A 6,838-nucleotide genomic window follows, 5' to 3' on the forward strand; every position below is an offset into this window, starting at 1 on the left:
AAAAAAAAAAAAAAAGCCTCTTCCTTTTCTTGACCATGGCTGCAGGCAGGGCTCACACTGCATTTTCTTTACTTATATATGTCCTGCTTGGATGGAGACATGACAGGGAGCTCCTCTCATGTCTCCCTCTTATGAGCAGACCCCATAAGCATGGAGAGAAGGAAATACATTAGAGGGTGTTGTAGGAAATGCTTTCATTCCAGGCACTGCTGTTTAAACTATCCCGAAACTTTCTTTCCTTAAAAGAACAGAAAAAACAAAGAGGGCAAAAGATGAAGAAACATTCCATGTGACCCTCTGCATCCTTATTTGTTGTAATAAAGAAAAAGCATTTTAGGGATTTTTTTGAGTGCAGTTTGTAAGGTGATTCATGTTATTTATTTCCTGTTAATGATTTCCAAAATGTCAATTTAAAACATCCAATAATTTAGCTTTATCACCAGGCAGCTGTGCACATGTGAAATTAGCTTGGTTAACTTCATCTGTATAAACATGTAGCTAGTGAACTGACATAACGAATAAACTGGAGAATCAACAGAAACATGCCAAAGACTGGCCCTTATTTTCCATGGCGATCTCAATTTCAGGAATCTTTACATTACTCTCAGGGCTTCATGGTCTTTTAGGGGACGGCAAAGCTGTAAAATAAGCACAGAATTACTTTAGTATATTGTAGAAAAATACAGAAGATGCTTTATAAGAGCAGAATATAAAACTCATACCATTTGGAGATTTTCAAAGAAACCTGCAGCATTAACCCTGTAGTGTAATCCTCCACAAGGGGCTCAACAAAGCCTTGGAAATATAAATGAAGTGGAATTGCACGTGACACTTTCAGTAAATTAAAAGAAAAAGAAAGAAAAAGAAAAAAAGGTCCATTAGATAAAATACTTTAAAAAACCAAGAAACTAACTGCAAGTCCCACAAAGACACTGGGCAATGATTCTGTATGATTTTAGGCATGCTGATAAAGAATGTCTTAATGTAGTAAAATATAATAAGAAGTACATGTAATCTCTTACCTTTAGTGTTTATTTTACTAGCCATTCCAGGAGGGAAGTAGCAAATAACTAGTTCAGGTCTAGAAAGAAAACCAAGAAATGTTACAGTAACCAGTATAATGGCGGTCTCACAGCTAGGAAAATGGTCAAGATATGACTAGGGATTTTTCCTAAAGGCATTCACAGAGTCATCCTGTAATGTAACAATAATTCCTATCATTGTGGACAAAAACTTGGACTTTTCCTTCCCATGACTGGCAAGTAATTATATAAAAAGTAAATTACTTCTTTCATAAAGAAAAAAGAAATTAACACTAGTGTACATTCTTTAGTCACTAAAATTCTGCAGAAACCCAGATATAATAAGAAACTCGATTATCCGACCAGGTGTGGTGGCTCACACCTATAATCCCAGCACTTTGGGAGGCCAAGGTGGGTGGGTCACATGTTCGAGACCAGCCTGACCAACTTGATGAAACCCGGTATCTACTAAAAATACATAAATTAGCCAGATGTGGTGGTGCATGTCTGTGATCCCAGCTACTTGGGAGGCTGAGGCAGGAGAATTACTTGAACCTGAAAAACCAAGGTTGCAGTGAGCTGAGATTGCACCACTACACTTCAGACTGGGCAACAGAGCAAAACTCTCTCTCTCTCTCTCTCTCTCTGTCTCCATACACACACACACACACACACACACACACACACACACACACACACACATATCTCACCTCTCTACCTATGATCAACGTTCCTTCTAAACTCAATTGAAGGCACTGTATATCACAAGCCAGATGGCAAGAAATTAAATAAATTTCAGTCTTTTTATTCCATGCCAATTACATCTTGGTCAGTTTACAAACATGCTTCAGCAAATGTTGGAGGAGTTTTTCTCCCTCTTTGGGAGTCCTCTCTCAGTTTATGCTGCCTAACAAAAGATCTCACACACTTAGAAAGAGGATGGAGACAGGCCAGCTTCAGGACATGCTGCACAAGGAGAACCAACTGTCCCAAAAAGAGAGTTTCTGCACCACACTGAAAACTTCACAATTGACCAGCTACACACAAATGCCTGAAGTATGGAAGTCCGTCAAGAAAATGAACAATTGGTGATATCAAGACTTCTGACCCAAGGGCCTGCAGCTGGTGTGACCATTCATCAAAAAAATCTGACTTTAAATGGAGACACATTGGATTGTGACATGCAATAAAAGAACTGAAACAGCAAAGTGTCTTGATTTGGGTTTCCTTTCCATCTTACCCAGCTCCAGCCAGTGAAGAAGTGAGCATGCCTGTGGTGCTTCTGACACATCTGGGGTAGTTCCCATTCACAGTGGTCAACCTTTGGGATTTTCCCACACATTGTAGGGTAATCATTCATCTATGCTAACCTATAATGTGCAGATAAAAGCTCCCTTTTAGAGGCTGGTGAGAAAATTGTCAAATCTGAAAGCCCACAAACTGTCTCAGCCAAGGGGGAACACATGTAGGAAAGACTATGGAATCTGATATCAGAAGCCTAATCTCAGGTAGACCTCTACAGATTTACAGTTGTGAGTAATTAACTTACTTTCTCTAGGCTCTGTTATTCTCATATAAATCACAAGAAAGGTAGACTGAATAGTCTCCCAGATCAATTCCAATCTTAACATCCTCTGGCTTTATGATTAAAGAATGATACTAGTATGGCTGAAACTGTGGCTTAACCCCAATAGGAGCCTGCTGGGATCATGCTAGGCAAAACTAGTCCACAGAGACAGAGCCATTCTGACCACATCCCTCCCTATGCCAGCTATCATACAGATATGCACCACTGGTATGAGAAGTTCCTTCTACATAAGACATTGACTGATTCAATAATAGGCTGATTTATTCATTCAACCAACAAGTATTTACTGAGCACCTTCTAGGTATTTAGGGTTACAACAGAACAAAACAGATAAAATCCCTTCCCTTATGGAGTTTACATTTTAGTGAAGGATGAGGAGGAGCCAGACATCAAATAGGAAATATAAATTAAGGGTATATTTTATGTAGAGCAGTGTTGGGATTCACTCAGGGTGGCTCCCAGAATATTAAGGGAAGTATTAGGGAAGTTATAGATTATAGTATCAAACCTTTTCGGAAAGCCAAAATGTTTTAATGAGCCAGGTTGAATACAGCCAGTCCTTACCTTAGAGCTTTAAGTCACAAGGTGACTTAAACATAAGATAATAAAAGCTTCCCCAGTTAAATCTGTTTACCTCATATTCCTTTGTCTCTACTCTGTTTACTCATATAAACTTTGTGCCAGATGGCCCTCTTGGGAGAGGTTGAAAAAGAATTACTAGTTAATGGTGTTTATTCTGGGCCTCAGAACCAAAGGTTTTTATGATTCATAAATCCACTCTTTTTTCTATGTTAATTATTTACAAGCATGTTGACTTAAAACCTGTTATTAAATCTATACTGAATAAATGCAAGAAGGAACAGGGAGTTGTAGTCAATTAGCTGCAATCACCCTCTAAAAGCAGCTGAGGACCCCTTAGCCCAACTCTTGCACTGTATTCTGTAGGTAAGAGAGTATTTCATTCATCTGTTGCTAAGACAAGGTCTGCAGGACAGACTTCCGCAGGTAGTGATCAAAGTCTCAGAGCAGCCCGGAGGCCCTTGATAAAGTGACCTTTGAACCACAATCCAAAGCAGTGAGAGAGTGAGCCATGCAGCCAGTAGGGGAAGAATGTTCCAGGCAGAGGAAACAGCAAGGCCCAGAGACAGGACAGGATCAAGTCTGCCTAGCGTGCCAAAGGAAACAACATGAGCTCAGTGTTTATAAAGAGGAGTAAGAGCAGGAGAGTAGCAGGAAGAACAGTGAGACAGGTGGCAGGGGCCAGGTCATGTACAAAAAGAAGCCACTAGAGAATTTGAACAGAGAGGTAATTATGATCTTAATTCCACTGTGAATGGATTGTACTAGCTGTTGTATTGAGAGTAGAGTGGCCAGGCATGGTGGCTCGCTCCTGTAATCCCAACACTTTGGGAGGCCAAGGCAGGTGGATCACTTGAGGACAAGAGGTCAAGACCAGCCTGGCCAACATGATGAAACCCTGTCTCTACTAAAAACGCAAAAAATTAGCCTGGCATGATGGCTCATGCCTGTAATCCCAGCTACTAGGAAGGCTGAGGCAGGAGAGTTGCTGGAACTCAGGAGGCAGAAGTTACAGTGAGCCTGGATCATGGCATTGCACTCCAGCCTTGGTGACAAAGCAAGACTCTGTCTGAAAAAAAGAGAGTAGACTGAAGAAGGCAAACATGGAAACAAAAAAAGCCAGTTAGAAGACTACGGAGATAATCCATGTAAGAGATGATGGCAGAGTGGCAGCAGTAAGGTGTGAAGAGAGACCGATTCTGAAGTTGAATCAACAGGACACTTGAAGACAGGATCATCTTGGAAAATCTTGGAACGACTGAGGAATCAAATGAAGCTAAATGGCACTAAATTCTGACATCCACTGTGAAATCCTGCGAACAGGGTTTGTTCACCTCTGTTACCTAGTGTCCCACTCAGTGCTTGGCACATAATAGGGATATAAAAAGTCTTCAATTCTTAAATGAATAAACGTGGAACTGAATATATTCCAAAGCCAAAAGACCTGCAGTTTGATAGGTCATTAGGAGATCAAAACGCATCTGACACTAGACATATTTTACTAACAGTGGGTTCACCTCCTCTGAGTGAATCAGCTTCTAAGCAGTGAGCTGAGATCATGCTAGTGCATGGGCAACGAGAGAGAAACTCCAGTTCAAAAAAAAAAAAAAAAAATAAAGAAAGAGAAAGAAAGAAAGAAAGAAAGAAAGAAAGAGAGAGAGAGAGAGAGAGAGAGAGAGAGAGAGAGAAAGAAAGAAAGAAAGAAAGAAAGAAAGAAAGAAAGAAAGAAAGAGAAAGAAAGAAAGAGAGAAAAAGAGAGAAAGAAAGAAAGAAAGAAAGAAAGAAAGAAAGAAAGAAAGAAAGAAAGAAAGAGAGAGAGAGAGAGAGAGAGAGAGAGAGAGAGAGAAAAAAAGAAGAAAAGAAAAATAGAAATGTTTCATGACTTTAAGGCAATATAGAAACAGCTAAACTTTTTATACAAATCTGAACCACATTATAAAGCCAGAAAAACATACTAGCTAATATTATTTAATACATACAGTACTAAATAGAAGAGGTAATAATTTTAAAACAAACATCAGTGTAACATTATTGGACTTAAAATATATATTTTTTAAATAACAGAAGCAGAAGATTCTTCTGAACTATACATTTCAGCTAGCATTTATTTACTAAAGATTAAAATAATACAACAGCTACCAAAAATCAAGAGCTAGCCAGACACGGTGGCTCACACATGTAACCTCAGCACTTTGGGAGGCCGTGGCAGGTGGATCACTTTAGGTCAGAAGCTGGAGACCCCATCTCTACTCAAAATACAAAAATTAGACAGGTGTGGTGGCACTCACCTCTAGTCCCTAGGGAGGATGGCCAGAATCTGAGAGGAGGAGGTTTCATGAGCTGATTGTGCCACTGCACTCCAGCCTAGGTGACAAAGAAAAATAAAAGTCAAGAGCATGGGGAGTATTAAAATCAAACATAACCAATGGTCTCCCATCAGAATAGCTCCATTTTTTGGCAATCATGATATGTTAAAGTCTGTTTGCTACACATTGGTATTTGCACTGAAGTTTCAAGTGCACATTAGTGCTGACTTAGGTTTAATGTCCTCTGCTATACACTAAACTTGAATATCACACTTATATATCAAAACAAATGTATCTTTCCTTAAGGCAATCACCTTTAAGACTGCTTTGAAATTACAAAATGTGAATATTGTTTTGATAATTTCCCAGTAACTGAACATTATTGTCTGTAAAAAAAAAATCTAATAAATTACCATCAAAACAAAAGCCCCACAACATAATCTGTTTTACCTTATAAAAAGCACTGACATTTATAAGACTGTCTTAGTCAATTTATAAAACAGTAATAGCTAGTTATTTTTACTCAGAATGGTACTAATTTAATAACATAATAAAAACATATGCCAAGTGTGGTGGCTCATGCCTGTAATCCCAGCACTTTGGCAGACTGAGGCAGGTAAATCACTTGAGGTCAGGAGTTCAAGACCAGCCTGGCCAACATAGTGAAATGCTGTCTCTACTAAAAACACAAAAATTAGCTGGGTGTGGTAGTGCATGCCTATAATCCCAGCTTCTTGGGAGGCTGAGGCAGAAGAATTACTTGAACCTAGGAGGCAGAAGTTGCAGTGAGCCGAGTTCATGCCCCTGCACTCAAGCTTAGGTGACAGAGCAAAATTCTGTCTGAAAAACAAACAAACAAACAAACAAACAAATAAATAAATAAAGACACAAGGAGGAAGCATTTATTATGTATTTATATGCCAGGCATTATGTCAAGCCCTTTACTATCTTATCAGATCTTGGAGATAGGTCTTCAGTTCTAATAACCACAGAAGATGATGATACTAAGGCTCAGACAGAATAAGAGATGTGGCCCCGCTGTGTCCCCAAAGCCTATGCTTTTAGATAAGATTAAGAAAATAATTTGTTTAAAAAAATATTCAATTCAATTCCTAAGATCCAGGTCTTTGCAATAAATATGTAAATAAATCCTCAATGTCCACGCTTCCCGATAGCACATGTTATGACTTTTTTTTTTCCTTTAAAATGCACCAACAAAGGCCAGGTGTGGTAGCTCATGCTTGTAATCCTAGCACTTTTAAAGGCCAAGGCAAGAAATCAAGGTCAAGAAATCAAGACCATCCTGGCTGACATGATGAAACCTTGTCTCTGCTAAAATTCCA

General features: G+C 39.1%; 1 long non-coding RNA gene across 1 annotated transcript; it reads right to left on the reverse strand.

Annotated features, from left to right (window-relative positions):
- Positions 1-572: 572 nt before the first annotated feature.
- LOC108298909 lies at positions 573-5,511 on the reverse strand. Its single transcript, XR_001822755.2, has 3 exons — positions 5,478-5,511; positions 1,023-1,081; positions 573-638 (listed from the first exon to the last, which is right to left on the reverse strand). It is a non-coding gene; the product is annotated as an uncharacterized LOC108298909 (long non-coding RNA).
- Between the last annotated feature and the right edge of the window lie 1,327 nt (positions 5,512-6,838).

The sequence above is a fragment of the Cebus imitator genome, unplaced genomic scaffold (genome assembly GCF_001604975.1).
Source record: "Cebus imitator isolate Cc_AM_T3 unplaced genomic scaffold, Cebus_imitator-1.0 Scaffold1189, whole genome shotgun sequence".
Taxonomy (NCBI): Eukaryota; Metazoa; Chordata; class Mammalia; order Primates; family Cebidae; genus Cebus; species Cebus imitator.